At 32.6% G+C, this 26,416-nt stretch overlaps 1 long non-coding RNA gene across 1 annotated transcript; it reads right to left on the bottom strand.

The window, feature by feature from the left end:
* Positions 1–17,145: 17,145 nt before the first annotated feature.
* Positions 17,146–19,141, bottom strand: LOC145584876 (uncharacterized). The gene is made up of 2 exons (XR_014100435.1): positions 19,008–19,141; positions 17,146–17,459 (listed from the first exon to the last, which is right to left on the bottom strand). It is a non-coding gene; the product is annotated as an uncharacterized LOC145584876 (long non-coding RNA).
* Positions 19,142–26,416: the final 7,275 nt, after the last annotated feature.

The following is a 26,416-nucleotide window of genomic DNA, read 5'->3' as shown; positions in this document are numbered from 1 at the left end:
TCAAAGGATTGAATGCTTATCAAGAGGCTCAAATGGATTAGTTGCGGACCAACCAATCAAAGTTATGAGACCATCGAAGGCTGACATGGGCAAATCAGAGCCATCGCGTAACGACAATGCTATCGTGCAGTGACAGGTCTGTCGCGCTACGTCAAGGTGCATCGCATTGCGCCAAGGTGTATAGTGCTGCGTCGTGCTTGAATCCAAGTGAGAGCTTTTTCTACTTTCAAATTGCCTTTTTGTGTACCTGCAGCTATGTTTTGGACTATAGGACTTTGCTCATGCTTTTCTTAGGGTTGACCTAAGGCTTGGTGCTATTCAACTCATTGTGTGAACTCGATTTAATGCGTTTTGACACATATGAATTTAACATGACTCAAAATGCAAGACTCTACATGACTCGTGTATGTATTGTATTGTGATGTGATTGACTCAAAATTCAAAAAAGCAAAAATAAGCAAAACTTTTCCGTCATTTTTGTGGAGGGTACCGACTTTCTCCCAAGAAATAAAGACACGCAAAAAAAAAAAAAGAATCGAAGTGAGTGTTTGAGTGTTTGCGGTGCATGTTGAATGAGCTTAGTCAAATGTATTCGTCGACGTTGTATCTCATAGTGCAAGGATTAATTCATCCTAGGCTATCTCAATTGTTGACTCGATGATGAAAGTATTCGGGTAACTTAGGCGCGGAGGCTAAGTACTTCATACTTTTAGATGCAATGATGATTACAACGATGATTGATTTTGATATGACAAGGCATGCTTCAACGTTGTGTTAAAATTTTATGACAAAAGGTTCCTAAGAGGAGGATTATTTGTCTATGTATCTGTGATGTGTGTGAAAGTGACACTAAAGCTAGGCTGCAAAGGCTAAGTGTATGGAAAAATATTTTGAAAAGAGTCAAATAGTGGTGACTCTTAGGCTAGGTAAGCTAATAATGTAGGGATCAAGCCCCCAAGTCTAGCTCTAAATGGATAGGGATGAGCATTATGATCATGTATGAATGTAAATATGTATGAATGCATTTTTGTTACGGCCGCACCTCAATGTGAGGTTGCCTACGTATCAGTTAGGAATCAGGCAAAACGTAGCTTTAGCCGAACCTCGCACAAGTTTATGTATATCTCAAAGAGGTCTTTTAAGGGTTGTAACATGGTTAGGCTAAAGGTTGAAGAATAAAGGGGATAAAGGCTCAAGACCCTAGATAAACCCCCAAGGTGTGCAACCTTGCTTTTGAAATCTTTATACTTTTATGCTTGAGGTTTCCTCACTTTTTAATTCTCTTTTGTTTTATATTTTGCTCTCTCTTTCTTTTTTTTTTTTTTGCTTTATCATTTTTTATTTGTTTTGATAAGTGTGGGAAATCTCGATCATGTGGTCTATCACTCACTTGGTATTCATGTTTCTTAGGCACGGTACCTAGCACTCGATAAGAGACGCAATCTGAGACGTGTTCATATCAGAGACAGGTTCATGTTCATGTCAAAGACATTGGAACACTTACCCTTTTGCACACTTTTATTATTTTTTGTTTATTCTAATTTTTGAGATCTAGGTAAAATCACTCAAGCTTTTGTATTTAGAATTTGCATAAGTTGCACACCATCCCTTCCCAAGGTTAGGTAGATGTGGGTTGATGAAAAAGAAAGGCCTATCGTTAGACGAGGCTCAAAGTGGTTTATCAATAAAGGATTTATATTTGAAAGTGTGATATGATAAGCTACAAGGGGCGCCTCAAATCATTGGTATACCTTATACTTAGTTCGGCATGGATTTTTTTTTCAAATGCAATGCAATGCGATGATCATATGCAAGAAAAGAAATGCTCATTTATTAAAAAGAAACAGAAAAATTCTACAAAATAAAATCTAATGAAAGCAAAAGGTGTCTATGCTAGACTTATTGGGGAAGGGTTTGAAAAAAAAAAAAGAAAATAGAAGTCATGAAATCTGGTCGTTGAAGCTCGCCTTGTGTCTTGTGCTTTATCATCACTCGGTCTTCTTTCCAGTTGGAGGTATGGAAAGCTTGTTATTATTGATCAAATATTGGATGGCTTCTTTTAGCTTCCAACAGCTTTCAGTAGTGTGACCTCTGCCCTGATGGTACTTCCAGTGTGCGTTTGGATTCCAACTAGGCAACCTCTTTTCAGGTGTGGGATCTTGAATAGGTCCAATGGGAGTAATGAGTCCCTTGGCATGGAGTCGATCAAAGGCACTATCATAGCTCATCCCAATAGGAGTGAACTCTTTCCTTAGTTGCTTTTTAGGTCCTTGATTATCCATGGCTAAGACTTCATTGAGGTCAAAGGTACTAACACTGTTACTAGAGTGGGTGCTTTCGGAAGAAGAAGGATTGTCGCTCTTTTTCCCTTTCCAGCCACTGTTGTTACTATTATTAATAGCTTTTTGCTTTGCAAGGTCATCTTCGATTTCAATACCTATGTCATAGACGGCCTTGAAAGTATTCAAATTATGTTGATATTTCAAATTTTTTTAATACTTTTCTTGGAGTTTCTTTATGAACATCCTTACAGTCTCCTATTCAGTAGGAACCTCGACCATATTAGCAGAAGTCTCCCTCCACTTGTTGAAGAAAGAGGTGAACCCTTCGTTTTCTTTTTGTTTTAGCATCTCAAGTTGTCTATGGTCGATTTCAACTTGAATGTTACATTTGTATCTATCAATGAAAGCGTTTACTATCCCATCCCAAGTAGAAATATTTTCTTTGTCAAGAGAAAAGAACCATTGTTGGCAAACGGTTTCAAGAGATAAAGAGAACAAGAGTGAAAGACTTTCCTATCAATTCACTTAATGTTCATTATGGTTTCAAAAGCTCTTAAGTGGAAGTAAGGATTGTCAGTAGGTTTGAACCTAGGGATGTCATTGGCATTGAACTTCTGTGGAAGAAACTCCTTGTCCACTGAGACCCCTTGTGAGCTAACGCCCTGGAACTTGTAGCCATTAGAGAGCTTGTTCAAGCTTTCCTCATTCGTTGCCACTGTTGCTGTCTTGTACGATCATTGACTTGAAGAGCCATAGCCTTCACCATTTCAGTTACATTAGCCAAGTCTTGCCTAAGTTCATTGACTTCTTCTTGAGTTGCCACTATCCTCTCAGCCTTTCTCTTTTGACGGATCGGTTTATTAAGAAGTAGTACTTGGATGAAAGTGTTGTCTTTAATTAAACGCCCTTCTTTCCTCGACCAAGTGTTGTGGAAAGGGAAATTAGGGATATTTTGCATTAATTATTTGACTCAAACACGGTTCAACATGCATGGATGGAGAAAGATCATGGAATAATAAGGGGAATGATATGTATATAGGAAGTATGTGGAGAGTGGAGAGATGATGTAGGTGGAGAGATGTGGGAGAATTTAGGAATAAAATGGACCCCCAACTCAAATGACGGAAAGAATGACTCATGCATGAACCTAAGATATGGTCATGGTGTGAAAAGAGTATGTACAAAGTGTGTGAATACTTGTGAGTGTAAGTGATATGTTCAAGACTCGTGTCATGACCATGGGACTAGACTATGTGACTAAACTCAATTAGGGACTAAATATACATTCTATCGTTTAATTAAATTAATTAATTAGACTCAATGTGAGGACTCGAGCAGAAAATTGGATTGTCGCCGAAGCAGCTGGACTGTCGCCGAAGCAGCAGGACTGTCGCCATACGCTAAGAGCCAGCGCGATACGACAGTGTTGTCGCATAACGCTGGATACTAGCGTGTCGCGCCACAGTCCAAACTCCTGCGCTATTACTGGAGCAGTAGTCTGGTTTTGTTTCTAGTGTTTTACTCTAAAAGGACAAGCCTATAGTCGTACTAAGTCGAGTTTGATCAATTTCTTTAGACTTATATTAATTAATTAATTAAGCAAAGTCCTTTAGTCATTAATTAGTTTATTTAGACTCATTCACAAGTCAAACAAACGGTTAATGTAAGCACACAAAGGTTATGCACAAGTAAGAATGCACAAGTAGTCAAGTAAGCACAATATGATGCAATGAGTTTGCAACCTAACCATGGCTCCAGTTCTCTAAAGTTTAAGGATAAAGGTTAGTCAAAGAGGTTCCATGGTTATGAGTCCAGAGGCATCGCGCGAAAGCCTTACCTTTAGAAGGGTTGGCACGAGTAGATGGGACCCCGCGAGTTAAACTCGCTTCCACAGTTTGACGAATCCAACAAACTCGGATGTACCCTTCGTTGCCATGAGGGTTCGATTGGGTAGATGGAGCGTGAATTCCCAGAGGGTTGTGGCCATATGTAGAACATATATGGGTTCAAAAAAGTAAGAAAAACTCAATAAGGAAGTAGAATCGAGTGAACAATACTAGAATCGGTCGAAACAAAGAAGGTAGATTTCTAGCTCGGTATTGGAAGAACATGGGGCGAGACAACAGGGCCTGTCGCCATAAGATAGCTCTGTCGCCAAACGTCATTGCTGTCGCGCAGCGACAGAGCCATCGCATGGCGCTAGCTCTGTTTTCTCGACGCCGGTTCCTACATGCCTCAGCAGCTTTCTATTCTTAGAATTTTTCGATTTTTCGTAGCGTTTTTTCGATCCTAGTTGTGAAAGATATTTCCCAAATTTCCTACGTGTAAAAATTCTATGTTTTTGACGCATTATGGATGGTATATCCAATGCGGACCTTTTTTTATGCTTATGCCAATAATGTCAATCAAAATTACGCACATGAATACTTAGAACGTTTCGAGTCTCATCCACTCATTCTAAATTATTGCCAAAATAAATTTTAGGAATTAAAATAGAAATCCTCCCCAGTGGAGTCGCCAAAAAACTGTAGGTAATATTTCAAGCATCCCACACTTTAGCCCCACTGTGATCATACACTTAAGCATGGTGGCGTCCAAAGGGATGGAAGCTAGAGTAAAAGAGTCGCTAACAAGTTTTAGGAACTTGTAAACCGTTCACAAGGTGAAGGTTACACCCCTTCACGATCCATGAGATTGCTAACTCCACAGTGGTTTGGAACCATGACTGGATATTCGGGGATGAAGGTACAAATCCAACCTAAAAGAGATTGAACCTGTCCTAAAAATAGGCCTCTACTTTATTCTTCTCATATTCATGTGCGCTTTCTAACTAACATACAATCAATAGATTAACTCTAAACCTGTTTAATCTATGTTGGTTGAATATTAATGCACAAACAAAACTATTATTGGCGATCACTTGAATTAAAATCACATTAGCCTAAACAAGATTATTAATTATCTTATTAAGCGTGATTTCAAGTACAAATTCCCTTTAAACCTGCAAGAGAGGGCGTGATCAAGCAATAATAATAAATATATCAAGCAACATGATAATATTAACAATCATCAAATAATATTCTCAATAAAGCATAATAATAATATATCAAGCAACAATATATATTAACAATCACCATCATAATAATCTCAATAAAGCATAATATATTAGCAAGATCCTAGGAATGATACTAACAAGATTAATAACAAATCCTAGCATGTCACTAAACAATAAAGACCAAATTTTTATCCCTAACATGATACTAACATGATAGAAGAAAATAGGATGCAACCTAAACATGATACTAAAAATCAATAAATAACATCCTAACATGATACTAGGAATTAAAATAATATAAACATGCTTTTTAAAGACATATAGTAATAAAACAACTTACTTGGTTGCCTCGTATCTCTTTCTAATAACAAAATACACGCATTAGTAACTTCAATAAAAATATTAAATCAAACAATTAAATTAAATAATTGAAATATGGATTTGGGACCAAACCCTCAAAAATTATCAACCTTTCACGTCTAGGATGAAGGCAACTTCGAACTTGGCTAGGTGTGTCTAGGACTCGTGAATGCGGAACGATGTATTTTGAAAAGGGCTAGGCTTAGAAAAAAGAAAAGAGAGAGAATAAGGTTTAGCTTAAAGAGAGAAGAGAGATAACTGGTGATTGTTGATCCGTAAAATCGGGGAAATACGACCCCTATTTATAAGAAAATAGTCCGGAATCGATAGAAAAGAATCAGAATTTGAATTGGAATAAAACTGACCTCTGTCACTAGCGACAGATCCCAGCGCGAAAAGACAAGCATCACGCATGGCGACAGGCTCTATCGTTTGGTGACAGCTTTGTCGTTTGGCGCTAATCAAAAGATAAAACGTGCTTTTGTACGAAATCCTCTTCTGAATATAATTAAGCAATTTAAACGCCGTTTTAATCAATTTTAAATCAGATTTTATCATAATAAAACACTTGTTTTATTCTAAACCAAAATTATTCATCTAAAAAGAATAATTATCAATCCTAATGCTATTAGAACTCAAAATAACCTTCTACACTATTCTAGAAGATTAGAATCAATCTTAATAATTTTAAGAATAATAATTAATGGGGCCCTCCACTAGATCATTGGGCCATAAAACCATTTCAGACCTAATTCAGTATTTTGACCATAACTTCCTCATTATTCATCAGAATTGAGCCTATAATATATCATTGGAAAGCTCTTTACGAGCTCAACCCAACTACACTATTATTGGACCCTTGTCATGGACCAAGCTAAATTGGACTAGCTATTTTCATAGAATAGGGAAGATTTTCGAAAACAGAAAGAAAGATTTTATTAAAACGACCGCATCACATGACTTTTCACACTTTCACCTCGTTCGATAATCAAGTGACGTGAAAGTATTCATCACTGGGTTTGGTTTTTAGGGAGAAACAATTAGGTTTCTACATGGCGTCATCTAATAACTATAATGACAGATCAAGCACCATCTATTGCTGCGGCTTGGGCAATATTCCCAAGTTCTAGGCACCGATTGTGCACATGGCACCTTGGGGAGAACTCAAAAACTAATATTAGAAAATTTAGAGCTATAAAGGGGTTCACAGACCTGTTTGATTTTCTGACTAAGTATTGTGAAACTACTATAGATTTCGAATATTATTGGCCAAGGTACATTTCATTTCTTTTTTTTTTCTCTTAAACAAATTCTTATGAACTCTTCTAACAAGAAAATGAACTTTATATATTATAAATTGAACATGTTCTTGGCTTGTGTTATTAATGTATTATTATTATTTTGTCCACTGCTATTGATATTAAATATCTTGTTTGTCTTTATGAACAGTTTATATTATGTACTGAACATGTTAGTTTAATGTATGAACATACATATTTTGAATTTGAACATTTTTGCATTTATGAATATAGAAATATCACTGTTCTACGAGCTGTAGTTACCATTTGAACATAGTGTTTTATTTTTTGAACTTAGCTAGTATTGTAATTTATGAACATACAGAAGTTTGAATCTGTTTTTTGTAATAGGATGATGGATAAGTACGGCTATAATGATAATGCGTGGTTGAATCATTTGTACTCAATCAAAGAAAGATGGTGTCCAGCCTATTCGAAGGAATATTTTTCGAGAGGAGTTTTGAGTTCACAAAGGAGTGAAACTATAAACCGTTCGGTTTCTCATAGGTTGAGGAAGACGAATGGTTTGTGTGATTTTTACAAGCTAAGACTTTTCATGATGTTGTGGCTGAGTGGAGGAGTAAGGAAAGCAAACAAGACTTTCGATTTTTGAGAGGTAATCGACAATTGGTGGTTGCTAATGTAAGTCTTCTAATTCATGTTAGAGAGGTGTATACTCTTTCAGTGTATATTGCCTTAGAAGATCAATTTGCTAAAGCAATTTCTTGTCGTCAAGAGAGAAAGTATGAAAATGATGAGACTATTAGTTACTTGGTATGGAGACCTAACAAGGATATGATTAGGCATGAGGTTATTTTGAATAAATTTACTAGGGTAATCAAATGTACATGTAAGTATTGGAGTGAAATGGGTTTATTGTGTTCACATTCTCTTCGTATTTACAACATTCATTGTGTTCAAAAGATCCCGAAGAGTATATAGTTAAGAGATGGACCAAAACCTCTATGTGTAGTCATGTGGTTGATGAAGAAAGTATTGATGAGAATATAGTGGCATCTTCTATTTGGAGGGCTTAAATGATAAGAAAGTTTATTCAGTTGGTGACATCTTGTCAAGATTATGTTAGAAGCAAGAGGTGAAATTGAATATACTTTTGATATGCTATGGTAAAGATGGAGAGTGTTAGAGGACCAATACATTTTAATGATGGAGAAGAGGAGGTTCAAGAGGTTTCTAAAGAAGGTGAGCCTATTAAAAATCCCAAAACAAAAAGAAAAAAGGGTGAGAGAAATGATAGGCCAAAAAGTACTGTTGAAAAAGCTTGCAATAAATCTAAGGGGTGGAAGAAAAAAGTTGATAAATATAAGGATGAAGTCAAAGCTACTGCTGAAAAGTTTTTCCAGGTATATCTGAATATAATATTATTTTATGTAAATATTATTCTTTTATAAATGAACAATACTAAAATATCATTTTTAATTATATTTTTTGGATGATGATGGTGATCCCATGATTTATTACATCCAACAGAACAAGGTTCAAATCTTAATGTCCTTCCAAAACAAAAGAATTTTCAACCATCAACTAAGGTAATTTTTTAATATTTTTCAATACTTTATTATATTATCTGAATGTTTTTTTTATTTATGTAGGGTATGGGTTTCCAATCTGCAAGCAAAAAGACTAATAATTGTACAACAGCTTCTCAGCCATCCTCTTCATATGTAATTACCGATTTGAACTTTACAGTTTTAATTATGAATTTTGGTAAATAGATAATGAACATATATGTTATTTCTATTTTGAAGGGTGTAAGTCGTCCACCAGCAAGAGGAAATACTAATAAGTCAAAAAATGTTGCTCAACCTTCATGTACACCATCAGGAAGAAACTTTAATAAGTTAACACATGCTTCTCAACCTTCTTCCTCTAATGTAATTATTTATTTGAACTTTTAATTGTTTTCTTATGATTTTTTATATATTACATTATGAATATAAGTGTTTTTTTTCTTCTTATTGATAGGGTGTAGATGGTCCCCCAAGAAGAGAAAACTCCAATAAGTCAAACTATGCTGCTCAATCTTTATGTGCATCACCAACAGTAAACTTTACCAAGTCAACAAATGCTTCTCATTTCTCTTCATCAAATGTAAGATATAAAGTTTCCTTTTTTGAAAGTTTGTTATTAAAATATAAACAAAATTTGTGTCACATCTGAACATCTTTTATATGATGTAGGTATCAAGTCAATTAGGATCTCAAGGTAAAAAAAAAAAAAAAAAAAAAAAAAAAAAAAAAAAAAAAAAACATCCTGAAGTCAATTCCAACAGAAGTTTTCAATATGAAAAGAGTAAATGGTTTCAGGTAATATGATTTTTTCATATTAAATTATGAATATATGCATTTTATTTATGAATAAAATTTACTTTTTTAATTTTCTATTTTTAAAATATTTTTTTTTTTTAGTATTTTGATGCTGGTTGCAATGCAAGGAATGAAGGATCTTCTAGTGCTTCTGGCTCTTCTAATGTTTCTCATTATGATGAAATGTTATCAATGTTTGAAAAAACAAGTTATTCATAGATTTATTACTTTTTTTTATTGAAATTGTAATAATATACAAATTTTTATTACTTTTCAATATATAAATCTATTTTTTCATTGTTTTTTCAATTTATTATTATTGTTCTGTATTATTTTTACAAATTAACAAAAATACTGAACATCTAAACTTTCATTTTTGAACATAAGTTTAACGTGAATAGTTGCTACAAATTCAACATAAAATTTAAACAGTTGCTACAAATTCAACATTAAATTTCAATCTCAAATTTAATAACATTTGTTTTTCAAAGTAACATTCAAGCACACTTAAATAAAACCACTGTTTCTTCAATGTAATTAATTCACATTATCATTAATTATCTTCAATTCTTCTTCTTGTAGCCATCTTCACTCTGTATCCTTCTCGATTGGTGGTACTTAGAATAATTTATGCACAATATTTCACCCTGAACTTCCGGATTTGATCAATCTGATTTCATAAAAATGAACATATTATAAAAGGTTTTGAACATTTATAAAAAAACAACTGATTAAACTCATAATTATGATTAAGATTGTTAAAACACTTACATCATTAGCCACCAAGTCACAATCCCACTCTACCAAATGTTTTGTGGTGTATGTCTCCATATGTTTCATTAAGTAAACAACACAATTGTCATGATCTAAATTTCTTCTCCATTTTAACTTAATCAGATCTGTTTTGAAGCTCTTTACTTTATTAATATCAGCTTCTTTGTAATATTTAGTTTTTAGAAAATGTGCAAAAGCTTCAAGCTGAAATATGAAATTAAACAAGCTGAAACGTTGAACAATGGACAAACAAAATTGAACAAAGAACAGAAAAAATTGAACAAAGCAAATTTAGTTATTTACCATTTTTCCTGGATTGTCTTCATATTTTGTACTTGCTTTTACATTCATTAGCAGATTTCTGTTATAAATTAAGTCAATCGTGCCATTGTACATGTTGATGCACATTAAATAGAAATGCTTGTATGCAACCACAGGAAAAAAGAATTGCATAAAGTCTTTGGTTCTTTGAATGCCACTATTTCTCATTTCATAGTGCAATCTTTATGCAAACTTTTCAAATCTCTGTTTTTTTGTAGTGTTTGGAGTTGCACCTTTGTCTGTGCATACTATCAGCTGCATTTCAAATATAAATAAATGAACATGTTGTATTATAATAATGAACATTTTATTTAACAATAATGAACATTAATACAATGATAAAGAACATGTAATGTAAATTAATGAACATGTAATGTAAGAATAATGAGCATTTTATAGAATAATACTAAACATTCTAACATATTGATAAAAACTACTAATATAAAGTAGATTTCTTACATTTGGCATTGTGGATAAGTAAAGGTAATGTTTTTTGCCCTTGATGTTTAGAATATGAGCCTAAGCATCAATAATGGCACTGTCGACTTCTGCATCAGTTCCAAGTGTCTTCATTTCACCTCTGTTGACACTATTTTCTCCATCATGGTACAAAAGCTCACTATCAAAACAAAAAAAAAAATCAAAGTTATTAAAGAATGAACAATGTGTTGGGGATTTTGTGTTTACAAGGGTCACAAAGAAAGCAAACAAAATTAACGGAAAAATCTTGAGGCGTGAACGTGATCACTTTCCCAAAAGTATAATTTTGACCCTATACTACAACCGGGTATCATGGAAATTTACTCAGGAGATACAACGAAGAAAAATTGCAATCACAAGTAGGATGATTACAATACAATGTAGATAAGCTTTTGTGATGATGAACAATGACTTGCAAAAGGTTTCAAGAGAATGAGAATAAAACTGATTTCTTGAAGTTCTTTTCATCAATATGAACTCTCATATTTATATCAAAAGTAATAAACCAAGCATAACTGAAGAATAACCGTCAATATTGCCTCCCGTGCCCTACCGGGTGAGCCCTCGCCCTACCGGGCGAGAGAAATCAAGCAACCTAGAAAAATTAGGTGCTCTCGCGCCCTACCGAGCGGAGACCCACCCGACTGGGCGGTGGCACTTTTCTTGCCGGGCGATGACAACACACTTAACTTTCCTTTGCTCTCGTGCCCTACTGGGCAGAGACCGGCCCTACCGGGCACGCCACCGGGCGGAAGAACATTTTTCTAAACCAAGATAGAAATTGCTCTTTTACTTGTTCAATTAAATTTCAACACCTTAACCTAAGAAATTCAATCAAATACATGAATATTTGTCACCAATACTCTAAGTAATTCAACAATCCTCCCCCATTTAGAGTATTAAACTTGACTCATTGCAAAACATCATCATCACAAAAACAATCTCATGCATAAATGAAAGTATACAAAGACTTGAACTTCCACTTAGTGCAACATACAATTCAAGAATCCGTATCCATTTGGTATCGTAAAACGTTTGAACCAAAAGCAACACATATTGGAAACTTGAAGATATTACACACACAAGATTAATTACTTAAATACATATTAACTTGACACTATAAGCCATGTGTCCATATCTATTCATAAGTACATCAAAGCTATGCCCCAATAGCTGCTTGAAGCAGCTAAACTTCGTACTTATATAGGTAGACTTCCAAAACATGCTCCTGTGACCGAGCACTATTTAAGGAATTCTATTAAGTTATAACAACCTCTTTTCATCACAGAAAAACCAGAACATCATCTTGGATGAATAACAAGTTCCCAATCATCAATTAAGAGAATTGATCTCATTGAACTTAAGACCCAACGTCTTATTGGGCGTTAAGTTGAGATTCTCCTAATTGTGATTACAAAGGGGCTCCAATCTAAAATGATTGCCATCCTTTAATTAACTTCTCTAACTCATGCTTTTTAAAGCAACTAGTGAGATTAAACTTCGTACGAATATAAACAATAGTGATTACACTATCCTTGTTAGGTCCTTGGATGTAATAACACCTTACACCAATATTTCTTAACTCACCATTTTACAATTTTACACTTGGCTATATGCCTTAGCCAAAATTACATTGTTACCCCAATTCATCACTATTAGTGATATTGGCTTTTGCAATAAAGGAATCTCATCATGCATTAAAACCCTTAACCATTCTGCTTCTTTACTAGCAGAATGTAATGCAATGAACTCCAATGTCATTGTTAAATCAGCAATGCAAGTTTACTTAGATGTCCATGAAATGGCACCTCCCCCATATGGGAATACCCATCCACTACTTGCGGACGAATGAACTCTAATTGAGATCCAACTTGCATCAAAATACCCTTCTACAACCGAATGGTATCCACTATAAGACAAACCATAATCCATGATTTTCATCAAGTACTTCACTAAGCATCGAATTACCGTTTGCCAATATAGCATACTAGGATTGCTAGTGTACCTACTTACTTGACCAACTGCATAAGCAATATCTGCTTACTTACATAGCTTTTGTCTGATACATGCATATATACCTTTTTGTAACCAAGAGTATAAACTCAAAATCACAAAGAGATTATCATTATCCATATAACTTGAATAAATTTCACGAACAATATCAACAAACACTCCATTATTCTATCACCATAGAGGCATAAAATAACATCAATAATTAAGTTAAACGTTGATTTAATCAATTACAATAATTTTAATACAAAATCCTCATGTCATAGACCATGACACTCATTGCATACCTTTATTCTATTTCACCATAGAAAATTCATTATTGTTAATTAATCAACAATTCTTGACATATAACTCATAACCCTCTAAACCAAGGAATTATATATTCATGATTAATTCACTATAACTACAACATAATTTATCATTGCAATTTCATTATTCTATTATACTATAGAGTAATTACTTGAATCAAATTAATCATTAATTTAACATATTTCATTATTACTTTTATATTAAGACAACAAGGCATTAATAAACCTAATAATTATAACATATTAATCACAAGATTATACTTTCCATGATATACAATTCCATCACACCACAAAGTGACATATTACAACTGCCGGCATACATGCACATATACCTTTGTCAATAATTAAATGACTACTTGATTTAATTCATGCTTGTAAACTTACAATCACAAATAAAACAAAACAAGGCCATTCACCATGAATAAGTACTACGGAGTAACACATTATTAGGCCATACATTATTCATCATACATGAGTAACCGCTATATATAAATAACTGCCATACATGAAACGATATCACTTAGGCCATACAAAGTACAAACTATCAACTGACAACCCATGTAACAAGATGAAATAATACATACTTTGTATAACATATCATGGCTATTAAACCGTCCATACATAGCAAGCATTAACCGTCTAGCATATGTATTAACAATACACCCAGAAAAACATCTAAGTATCTTAATATCAATGTAAAAACAAACAGTGATTCACTCCCATTTCATGAACTATAATAATTAGTTCATCCATTAACAATGTTAAATTACATGGTTTTGACTAACCATCATGATTTTACCAATCATCTTTAATGGGCATAATTACAAGACAACATATCTCTAATAATAATTAAGACACAAATAGTAAACTTAGATTAAACATGTCAATAATTAACCATAGAGATAAATAATCGGACATATAATTATATATTAATCACAAATAAGAAACCTCTTACTTGAATGGAGTGACTTTGATCATATAACTGTAGACACCCAAATGTGTCTCCCCAAAACCAAACCCATTGATTAATACCTTTCACGTCATTTTATTATCGAATGAAGTGAAAGTGTGAAAAGTCTAGTGATGAGGATGTTTTTATTAAAATATCTCCTTTCTGTTTTTGAAGATATTTCTTTCCTTACTCTATTTATGAAAAACATCCAGTCTAGTTTAGTTTGGTCCATGATAAGCCCAATTCCGATGGATGGGGTTTGAAAATACCTTTCCAACAATATATTATAAGCCCAATTCCGATGAATAATGAGGAAGTTATGGCCAAAATACTAAGCTGGGCCCAAACCGGATTTTACCTACGGCCCAATGATCATGTGGAGGGTCCAAAGGTTTAATCCCATTCCTAAACTAATTAGGATTTATTAGAAGCTTCTATGAGTTTCTAAAAGATCTTAATTATCCTTTTTGAAAAGATAAGATCATAGAATTTGAAATTGAATAAAAACTTTCCTTTTTTAAGTCCTAATTTTATTCGAACTTAAAGATGTTCAAAGACAGTCAGATATTATTTTCGTGCCTCATAATCTTTATCCAAATCTTATATGGTTGGATAGATCTTAAAATTATCTTTCCAATTATATATTATAATATTAATTCCGAGTTATAACGAAAAAGATATGAAAGGAATACGAAACTCTATACAAAACTGACATCGTCCCACTATCTCGGTCATATATTTTTATCTATAAAATATTTTAATTTGATTCCAATTGGTTTAAAAAGTAGACTTCAAGAGCTTTCCAACGACATATTACATGCCTTATTTAGACTTCTGGATCAAAAGATATGATAAAAACAAAATTCACAAAAACTGCTGACCGACGAGTTTTATTTTGATTCGAATTCGGATTCTTTTCTTATTCTTCGACTCTCTTTTTTCCTATAAATAGAGGTCATATCTCCCCTTTTTTCAATCACCTACATTCATCAAAAATCATCAAATTCTCTCTCTTTCTCTCTCTAAAAGCTAGAAGCTTTCTCTCTCTCTATTCTTTTTCTAAACCTTCCCTCTTACAAAATCCCTCATACATTAGCTCTAGACACACCTAGCCAAGTTCGAAGTTGCCTTCGCCCTAGACGTGAAAGGTTGATAATTTCTTAGGGTTTGGTCCCAAATCCCTATTTCCATTATTTAGTATAATTGTTTGATTTATTATTTTCCTTGAAGTTACTAACGTGTGTATTTTGTTATTAGTAAGAGGTACGAGGCATCGAATAAGTAATTTAGTTGCTTTATTGATATTTTGATATAGAAATCATGCTTAGATTGTTATTTAGTTGATCCTTAGTATCATGTTAGGATGTCTTTATGATTCCTAGTATCATGTTTAGGGTTAATTAATATTTCTAATATCAAGTATGATTATGATGATGCTTCCTATTTCTTTCTTATATCATGTTAGTATCATGCTAGGAATAAAGCTTTGATCTTTGATGTTTAGTGACATGCTAGGGTTTGTTATTAATCTTGTTAGTATCATGCCTAGGATCTTGCTATTATTATTATGATCTAATGAGAATATTATTATGATTGATGATGATCGTTATTATGTTGCTTGATATTATATATATTTATTGTTATTGCTTGATTACGCCTTTTATGCATGTTTAAAGGGAATTTGTACTTGTAATCACGCTTAATAAGATAAATAATAATCTTGTTTAAGGCTAATATGATTATAATTCAAGTGATCGCCAATAATAGTTTTGCTTGTGCATTAAATTCAACCAACATAGAATAAACAGGTTTAGGGTTAATCTATTGATTGTATGTTAGTCAGAAAGCGCACATGAATACGAGAAGAATAAAGTAGAGGCCTATTATTGGGGCAGGTTCAATCTCTTTTAGTTTTCCCAACATATTTACAATACAAAAGTACTTCATCCTAATACTTGTTCATTTAAATTACATTTTGTCCAAAAAATTTCACAGTACTTCATCCCAGTACTTGTTCAAAAAATTTCACAGTACTTCATCCTAGTACTTGAGCAAAAAATTTCATCTTCATACTACACCCTAGCACTTCAACCATTTTATGTCCTACACAAAAACTAATATCCAGTTTAAAGTTACTTTACCCTTCATTAAACGGGAAGTTTTCTGACAGTGGCGGGCCAAAAATATCTGCCATAGTTGTATCTGGGTTGTTCAGCATAGTATCAAATTCTGATGCTTTAATTATCGGAATGTCTTCTATCTCAACTGCTGACGGTCCTAGTCTAAGATTCAAGTTGATTTTTGATCCACTTGCAATAACAGCTTCTTGGGGGCTTGGGGTTGGACTTGCATTAATCCTCAAGTCAAAAGGATTGCTCGAGTTAAATGCAGCTTTCCCTTTTTCCTTAGCTGCACTCTTTCCAAGTACTGTCTCTCAACCTCATCCAATGCACGCAAAAAAGACTCAGATCCAAACACTTCTTCATCTTGACTCAACATTGCAGGTTCCTTTAACTTCTTTTCAATGAACACTTCCATTGTTTTGAAAAGGAATTGTTTGGGAATAGTTCCTTAGCACGGTTGAGTTTTGCTGCCATCTTTGACAAATATCCACCTAGAGTTCACTAGTGGAAAAATAGCTATTCGTAACGGACAAAAACAGCCTATCCATAACGGGCAGCGGGCGTTACGTATGCTGCCGTTACGGATAGGATATGTTATTTGTAACGGGTGCTGCCCGTTACAAATAACGGGTTATTCATAACGGGAAGTCAAACCGTCTGTTACGAAAACCCGTTATTGGTAACGGACAGTTTGACTGCCCGTTACGAATAACCCGTTATTTGTAATGGATAGTTTGACCGCCCGTTACGAATAACACGTTATTTGTAACGGGCATTTAAACCGCCCGTTACAAATACAATTGAAACCAAAATTAAAAAAAAATGGAGCAGGTGATACCTGCTAGTCTGCTACGATGCCAAATTTTAATTACTATTATAAATATTCAATAATAATAAATGTAAAATTTAATTAATACAACTTTCACAAATGTCCAAATTGACTTTACAATAACTCCCTAACATGAGTCAAAAGCTACTGCATAAATAATACTCCGTAATACAACATGAAAATTTAAACAAGTTTTCTATTCCATAGTAGACTAAGAACTTGAAAGATCTTATAGATCCTCATACAGCTCTGGTGCCATGTACTCTGGTGTACCCAGTATTGAGTGTGCTACATGGCTCTTACCCACTATTGCTGCCAAGCCAAAGTCACCGATTTTAACCTGCATAAACAAGCAGCAACAACCTGGTCAATGGAAACACAAACTAACAGGAAGTACATTTAAGATTCGTTACATCAAAGGTTACATAACAGGCCAATAATTTGACTCAATAGTCTCAATTAACCCCAAATCAATAGTACATAAAGGACATATTAATGAAGAAATTATGGTACAGTTTTTTAATTCGATCAGTTATCTATGCATGTGCTATATGTCATTGGATCATAATTTAGATAGCAGGTTCAATAATGATTATTTCAATCATAAGGGGGCCAACACAGAGAGTATTGCATCTTCCATTCACAATTCACAAGATTCATTGACAGCTGACAACTATGAAACAATAGTCATGTCTATTTATAGGCATATCGCAGTATGGCTAGCTTAAAAACACAGGAATAAGGATCAAACTCTGATAGATGCGTCAGAATAAAATTTTAAGGGACAGGATCACAGGATAGAAATTATTACATATTATCCATATTGCTTATTTAACAATTAGAAAATTGAAACTAACTCGTTAAAAGAAGATTAATAAGCATATTTTTAGACTTAAAATCCCAATTCACAACTAGAAACAGAACGTTTAGCTTTATTCAACTAAAAATAAGAGTTATCAAACAAAACATTAGCCAAAAATATCTCAAACACCACAAAAAATCCCAAAATAAGCATTAAAAAAACGCATTCCATATTATTCACATTAACATATTCAACCCCCTACTTCACAAAAAGTGAATCATGCAACACAACTATATCATAAAGAAAGTATCATGAGCAAAAGACGAAAATCGGGCAAGAATTGGACAATCAGCTAAACTCTAGTGTATTAGGTGAACAACCTAATCACCCATTTTGTCACTAAAACCAATCATATTCTCATAGAATAAAAATTCAAATCAAAGAGACAAAAAAAAAATCACACAAATTGTTACTACCTCAAAATGGCAATCAAATCACTTCCCACAAACTTGAAACTTACAAAACAAAATCGAAAGCTCGATTCAATACAATGACATAAAAGCACAAGCTAATTAATTTAATTACCCCAATTTCTCAATCTCAAAAGCAAAAAATGAGCAAATACTATCAAAAATCAGTATAATAAAGCAGAAACCTAACAATTCCAACGAAAAACCTAGAATTGAACTTCCACCGAAAAATGCAAACAAAATCAGTAACACAAAATCAAAAAACAACAAATCGATCTACATCTCAAAACAGAATAATAAGACGAGAAAATCAAGAATAAAATTATATAAAGAAGCAAAAAAACGCAGAAATAATTTACAATTACAAAATAATCTAAAAACTGAGAAATAGAAAAATTCAGACTAAAATTAATCAAAACAAAATCCCACGAAATCACACCCAGATTTCACAACCAAATTCACACCCACAAAGCTAGAAACCCAGAAAGTTAGATCCGGCCATGAACACCACCCTCACAAACCCACAAATCCCACGAAATCCCCCACAAAATTTAACTAATTTGAGAGTAAAGCAACAAAAATTGAGGAATTTAAATTGAAAAATGAGAAAGATTACCATGGTGTTGTATGTGGAAGGAGCGACAATGGTGAAGGCGGCGGTTTGACGTTGAGATGATAGAAGTTTTTTTTTAGAAAGAACGAGATGATAGAAGTAGAGTGAGGAAATGAGAGAGTGTAGGGAATATTTCAAACATCCCACACTTGAGCCCCACTGTGATAATACATTTAAGCATGGTGGCGTCCAAAGGGAAGGAAGCTAGAGTAAAAGAGTCGCCAACAAGTTTTAGGAACTTGTAAACCGTTCACAGGGTGAAGGTTACACCTCTTCACGATCCATGAGATCGCTAACTCCATCGTGGTCTGGAACCATGACTGGATATTCAAGGATGAAGGTACAAATCAAACCTAAAAGAGATTGGACCTGCCCTAAAAATAGGCATCTATTTTATTCTTCTCACATTCATGTGCGCTATCTGACTAACATGTAATCAATAGGTTAACCCTAAACCTGTTTATCTATGTTGGTTGAATATTAATGCACAAACAAATCTATTATTGGCGATCACTTGAATTATAATCACATTAGCCTAAACAAGATTATTAATTATCTTATTAAACGTGATTACAAATACAAATTCCCTTTAAACATGCATAAAAGGCGTGACCAAGCAATAACACTAACAATATCAAGCAACATAATAACAACCATCATCACGATAATCTCGATAAAGCATAATAATATTAGCAAGATCCTAGGCATGATACTAACAAGATTAATAACAAATCCTAGCATGTCACTAAACATTAAAGATCAAAGCTTTAGCCCTAGCATGATACTAACATGATAGAAGAAAATAGGAAGCAACATAAACATGATACTAGAAAGCAATAAAGACATCCTAACATGATATTAGGAATTAATAATAATTAAAGCATGATTTTTATATTAAAAGAATAATAGGGTAATTAAATTACTTACTTGGATGTCTCGTATCTCTTTCTAATAACAAAATACACGCATTAGTAATTTCAAGGAAAATATTAAATCAAACAATTAAATTAAATAATAGAGATAGGGATTTGAGACCAAACCCTCAGAAATTATCAACCTTTCACGTCTAGGGCGAAAGCAACTTCGAACTTGGCTAGGTGTGTCTAGAACTCGTGGATGTGGAATTTTGTAAAAGGGAAGGTCTAAAAAAAGAATAGAGAGAGAATAATCTTCTACCTTTAGAGAGAGAATAGAGATTGTTGATGATTGTGAATGAATAAAAACGGGGAGATACGACCCCTATTTATAGAGAAAATAGTCCGGAAACGGTAGAAAAGAGTTAGAATTCAAATCGGAATAAAATTAGCTCCTGTCGCAGAGCTGTTGCACGCGACAAAGTCTGTCATGAAACGACAGATATCATGCATGGCGACAGACTCTGTCGTTTGGCGACAAAGCTGTCGTTTCGCGCTGGGACAGTTTTTTGCAGATTTTGTTTTTATCATATCTTTTGATCCAGAAGGCCAAATAAGTCATATAATATGTAGTTGGAAAGCTCTTGAAGTCTACTTTTCAATCAAATTTGAATCATATTAAAATCTTTTTTATATAAAAAGATATGGCCGAAATAGTGGAAGGTTATCACGTTTGGATAGAGTTTCGTATTTCTTTCATATCTTTTTCGTTATAGCTTGGAATTAATATTATAATATATCATTGGAAAGATAATTTAAAGATCTATCCAACCATATAAGATTTTGATAAATATTATGAGGCAAAAAAATAATATCTGACCATCTTCCATTTCGCACAGAGCAAGGACTCTCAAAAAGAGAAATTTTATTCAATTTCGAATTCTTTGATCTTATCTTTTAAAAAAAGGATAATTAAGATCTTTTAGAAACTTATAGAAGGAAAATTATAGAAGCTTATAATTAATCCTAATTAGTTTAGAAATGGGATTAAACCTTTAGACCCTCCACATGATCATTGAGTCATAGGTAAAATCCGATTTGGGCCCAGTTTAGTATTTTGGGCATAACTTCCTCATTATTCATCGGAATTGGGCTTATAATATATCGTTGGAAAGGTCTTTTCAATCCCCATCCAAATACACCATTATTGGACCCATATTATGGACCAAGATAAACTGGATTGGATGTTTTTCATAAATAGAGTGAGAAAAGAAATATTTTCAAAAACAGAAAGAAGTATTTTTATTAAAACGACCGCATCACAAGACTTTTCACATTTTACCTCGTTCGATAATCAAATAACGTGAAAGATATTCATCACTGGGTTTGGTTTTTGGGGAGACACAATTAGGTGTCTACAGAGAGAAAGAGAGATTGAGTGAGGAAAAGAGAGAGAATGAGTGGAAATGAATGAGGAGAGAGGATAAAGAGGGGGAGGGAAAGCTTTGACGGCTAGAGAGTGAAACCCTAATAGTAATAACTAATGGGCTATGGGCTACTCTCATGATCAGTTGGACTAAATTATTTGTGACGAGCACAATATGCCTGTTACGAATAGTATAATATATGTAACGGGCAATATTTTGCCCCTACGAATATTATATATTTGTAACGAGTAGTATTTTTCTTGTTACGAATATTATATATTTTTAACGGACTCCTATTTTGACCGTTTCGGATATATTTAATGTAACCGGCATAGCTTTGCCCATTACAAATAGCCTGTTACGAGTGAAAATTTTTCCACTAGTGGTTTTAGCCAGATCAATAAACTCTTCCATGAATTGCTCCTACAAAATTATTAGAGAATATGAACATTCAGTATCCTATTACGAACATCCATAGCAAAATAATGAACATAATACGTTTTTATATGAATATGCCAGATATTGAATATAGAACTTAATACTTTGAATCACAACAACAAACATTATGAATATAAAATTTTAATATTATGAACAAGATTATCAAACATAAAATCAAACATTGTATTTTTTTTAAAAAAACAAACCTTATCTGTTTTCTCTGGTACATCGAGAAAAGCCCGTTGGATTTGGATTCTTGGTAACACGGTTCCTAATCCATAATCCTTCTTCTCCAACTTCATTCTCTCATTCACCATGTCCTTGTTCCAAACAGAAATCAGTGGTGGAGTTCTTGGTGTTACAATACCCTTTCTTTGCAATCGATCAAAGTAAGTCAACTAAGCAAACATAGAATAATTCATATAAAAATATGAACAATCAACCAAATAATATGAATATTTTAAATAAACTAAAATAATAAATCTTTAACTATTATTAGATTATGAATAACTGTATTAAATATATGAACAAACAAAATGAATCAATGAATTATAGAAATACCATTAAGAAAGGCAATGGACCCTTATAGAACCCTTTCGTGTTGCTTTTCCAATCAGATTTAGTATCTATCAAGCTTCTAAGTACATACTTGCACCAATTGTACTCCTTGATTTCATTACCATCTTTAAATGAATATAGGAACTTGTTATGACAAGTGATGATTTGGCTGCATTTCATCAAACAGTTTACGGCTAGCACAATGAAATCAATAAGAAAAATTTCATTTGCTTCACCCGAGTTTTGTTGAATAGCAAGTGTTTTTGCAACCTTCTTCTTCCTCGTTTTCTTGTCCTTATCTTCTTCCTATTCTTCAGGTGCATACTTTCCCGAAATCAAGTGAGTTTTTGGGCTTCCAGAAGTGATGTTGTATGCTTTTCTCCACCTTCATATTCAATTTTAAAAAATTATTACCAATTATAAGAATAATGAATATACTTAAAGTAATAATGAACATCATTTAATGTATAATGAACATTAATAAACTGAACACATTTTAACCTTGTTAAAAGACTTTCTTGCTCTTCCTCCTCATCAGATCCAGCTATTTCTTCAACTTCTTTCACAACTTTTTCTCCTCTTGGTATTCCATATACCACTTCTACATCATCTTCACAAATCTCAATAGATTTGTTATAAGGCAAATACAATGTGCAACTGTGTTTCTTCAAAGTTCTTCACCAACCAGGCACAAAATTTTTGGTCATTTTGTGGGAGGTTAATATCTAGTATAGCTCCAAACCCCATTTGAACAACGAGTTCTCTTTGATCTGGACTCAAATGTTTATGAATTTGAAATGCCCAACTCTAACACCTAATCTGTCATTTTCATCATCCATTACATTGTCATCATCATCATCTAAATTACCACTTCAAGTTCATCATCATCTGTTTCTGTTTCTCTCTTTCTTTTTTTTACGATTTGTTTCTTTTCCTCAACTTTTTCCTCATTTAACATCTTCAACTCCTGTTTCAATTCCTTCAACTCTTTCTCCTTTAACTCCTTCTCCTTCAACTCCTGTTTCTTTGGATTTTCTTTTGATTTTTTTGAACTTTGTCCTTCATCTTTTCCTACCTTCAACTCCTTCTTCTTTAACTCCTTCTCTTTTAACCCCTTTTCTTCCTTTTTCTTATTAGGAGATTTCTTAACACCTTCATCTGCAATTCTTCCTTCCTTTTCCTTGTTTTCACTTTCTCCTGATTTCTTTTTGAAAGCAACATGTTTCCTTCTCTTTTAAGTTCTACAAAAAATAATGAATAATATCATTAAACATAATGAACATAAATAACCAATTAATGAATATAGATCAGAATTGAAGATTTTCTTACTTAGCAGCAACAATTGAAAGAGATTCATGATCAGAAGCAATAGCAAGTTCTACAAGTCGATTTTGAGGCATAATTCTACGGATATAAGAATGAATATCAAAACAAATAAAATGAGTAAAGTTTATATTAATATGAACATTGTCTAATAATATTGTATTTACTCTGTTTGTTCTTCTGTAGGTTTTGCAGAAGAATTTTCTAGTTCTTCAAAACCTTGATTATCACCTTGTTCAGAAATAGTATGTTTCAATTCTGATGCTTCTGCTCTATGTTCAGATGGTTTAGAGACATGTTCAAATGTTTTTGTATCACGTTTAGAAGGTATATTTTCATTCCTGTGTCCAATTAAAAACTAGTCAGTATATATACTATTGCTTTGCAAGTCCAAAATAGTGCACATAAAAGATTAAAATATGCACAACAAAAGAAACACAATGAATTTATAATTTTTAAAATTGCACAAAGTTTAAGTAAGGCAATACATAACTGAATAGGAAGTGTAATACCTCGCATTTCTGAAATGTATTTTCTAATTAGTATTCTCTTAAAAAAGGATATTTTAGGGCTTGTTTGGCATCATTTTTGGTTTTCAGTTTTCTGTTTTTTTTTAAAACCAAAAACCAAAAACAGGAAACAAGAAAAAGGTATTTTCACTTTTCTGTTGTCAGTTTTCAAAATTATCATGATTTTAATAAGTTTATATAATTTTTGATTCATTATGGGACATATATCATATACTTTTAAAAAACAAAAAACCAAAAAACAGAAAACCACAGCAATGCCAAACGAACCCTTAGTAATTTATTTTACTATTTGAATTTTGGAGCCAAAATGATATTTGAATTTTGGCGCCAAAAGTATTTTAAAACTCAATTATTATTTTTGGATTTTGGATAAGATTTATTATCCATTTATTTTATTTTAAAAACCGGATTATTTATATATATATCGGATATTTTAATTAAACAAAATTATATTTTATTATTTATTTAAAAGGGCCAAAAATTCCTAAATTATTAACTATGATTTTCGGATTTTCTATGTGTAGAAAATCTGATTTTTCTTAGTTATTTTATTTAGTGAATAATTGGAATTTTATTAATTAATTATTTTATACAATAAATATTATTTACACAATTATTTTTAATTCCTTAAAACTAGCAAATTAATTCCTTAAATATCTAAAGCTACCATGATGGATTTTTTGGTGACTTATTTTGGTAAATTATATTTTTAATTATCTCCTTAAAATCTCTTGTTTTCCTTAATTCTATTTCTCCATCTTTTTAATATCTAATCATCATATTTTCTTGTCATTCATTCTTTTTAATTATTCCCCAAGTAATTCCAATGTCCTTATTATTTTTCATGACATACATACATTCCATATTCAATTATACACAATCACCTTAATACCCAAACTTTCCTTAATTCTTTTACTCACTTCTCCAAGTAATTTCCTTAATTCTTTTTACCATAATTCTTCCCACATTCTCTTGCCATAATTCTTGCATGAGCTAGCCTATAAATACCCCTTCATAACTCTCATATTCTTCATACCAAAAACCCAATTCTCTTCTTCTCTCTTATTCTTCTTTTCCCTAAACCTTTTCATATTTTTCTTCTCCTCTTTTCATACAAATATTATCCCGTATACCTTTGAAGACAATTTTCGGGCACTTCTGCTCAGTTTTTGGGGTATTGATATTTCACAGAAGATTCTTCCTCTTGAAAAATCCTTGAGGTTAGGCTCACGAATCACCCAATTCGGAGTAATATTGAAGGAGTTATGACCTCTGCAAGTTCTGCCTATTCTTTCCAACGAAAATTCAATTCTCTTTAATCCTATTCTTTTATTTTCTTCATGGTTAGTTTTCTAAGATACAAATACCTATTTCAAAGCTATAATTTTATATTAAAGTATTATTTTAAAAGAGTTTTATAGTCCATGCACATTAGGTTTGAGTTTATGTTGTGATAACCTTATGGTTATGTTATTTGCAAGGTGTATTCGTGATTGAACTTTGAAAGTGCGAAGTGTTGATTGATATTCGGAAACAAGGTTCTTGAGGTTCTTTTTGTGTGGTTTTTCTAGAAAGGATCAAGGTACGTTTAGGTGGCTAGATACCTTTGAAAGTGATTGGTTTGAATAACATATTTTATATGATTTTATTGATAATTGAATTAAATTGATTTGAATTATGTTTGGAGGTATTGATTTTAATATTTAATTTGTTTTAATAAAAGTATTTTGAATGATTGATTTTTAAATCATGTTTTGAATGGTTTGAATTACTTATAGTGCTTAAATAAAGGATTTGATTTTAAAAGGTTTATTGAATTAAATAAAAGGTTTTTCAAGGAAGAGTTATTGATTTTGAAAAGTTATTAATATGAGATTTTATTCTCAAGTATCTATTTAAAAGGTTTTGATTTTGAAAGTATGTGGAATTAATAAAAAGGATTTTGAATTATATTGGAATTTATTAGATATTAAAAGGATTTATTGAACCATTGAATTATTATTATTATTAATGCTTTATAAGCAGGTTGGTAATCCCACTATGCGGATTTGGTATATTGATAAGGCCTTGGACTTTGTATGACCGAGTCTTTCCTCAAGAATAGTCTTGTAATATAAGGAGACTAGCTTGGGGGGTGTGCACACTTGGGTGAGGAATTGGATTAAAATAAATTGGTTCTTAATAAAGGAATTATTTTATTAACTATTATTTTGAATATTGAATCATTGGAATCGGTTTTGGAATAATGAGTTTGAAATTATTGGATTAATTATTGGAATTGA

This window comes from Chenopodium album, chromosome 16 (assembly GCF_948465745.1).
Source record: "Chenopodium album chromosome 16, dcCheAlbu1.1, whole genome shotgun sequence".
NCBI lineage: Eukaryota > Viridiplantae > Streptophyta > Magnoliopsida > Caryophyllales > Amaranthaceae > Chenopodium > Chenopodium album.
The sequence above is the reverse complement of the archived record's forward strand: the minus strand, read 5'-3'. Positions and strand labels throughout refer to the sequence as shown.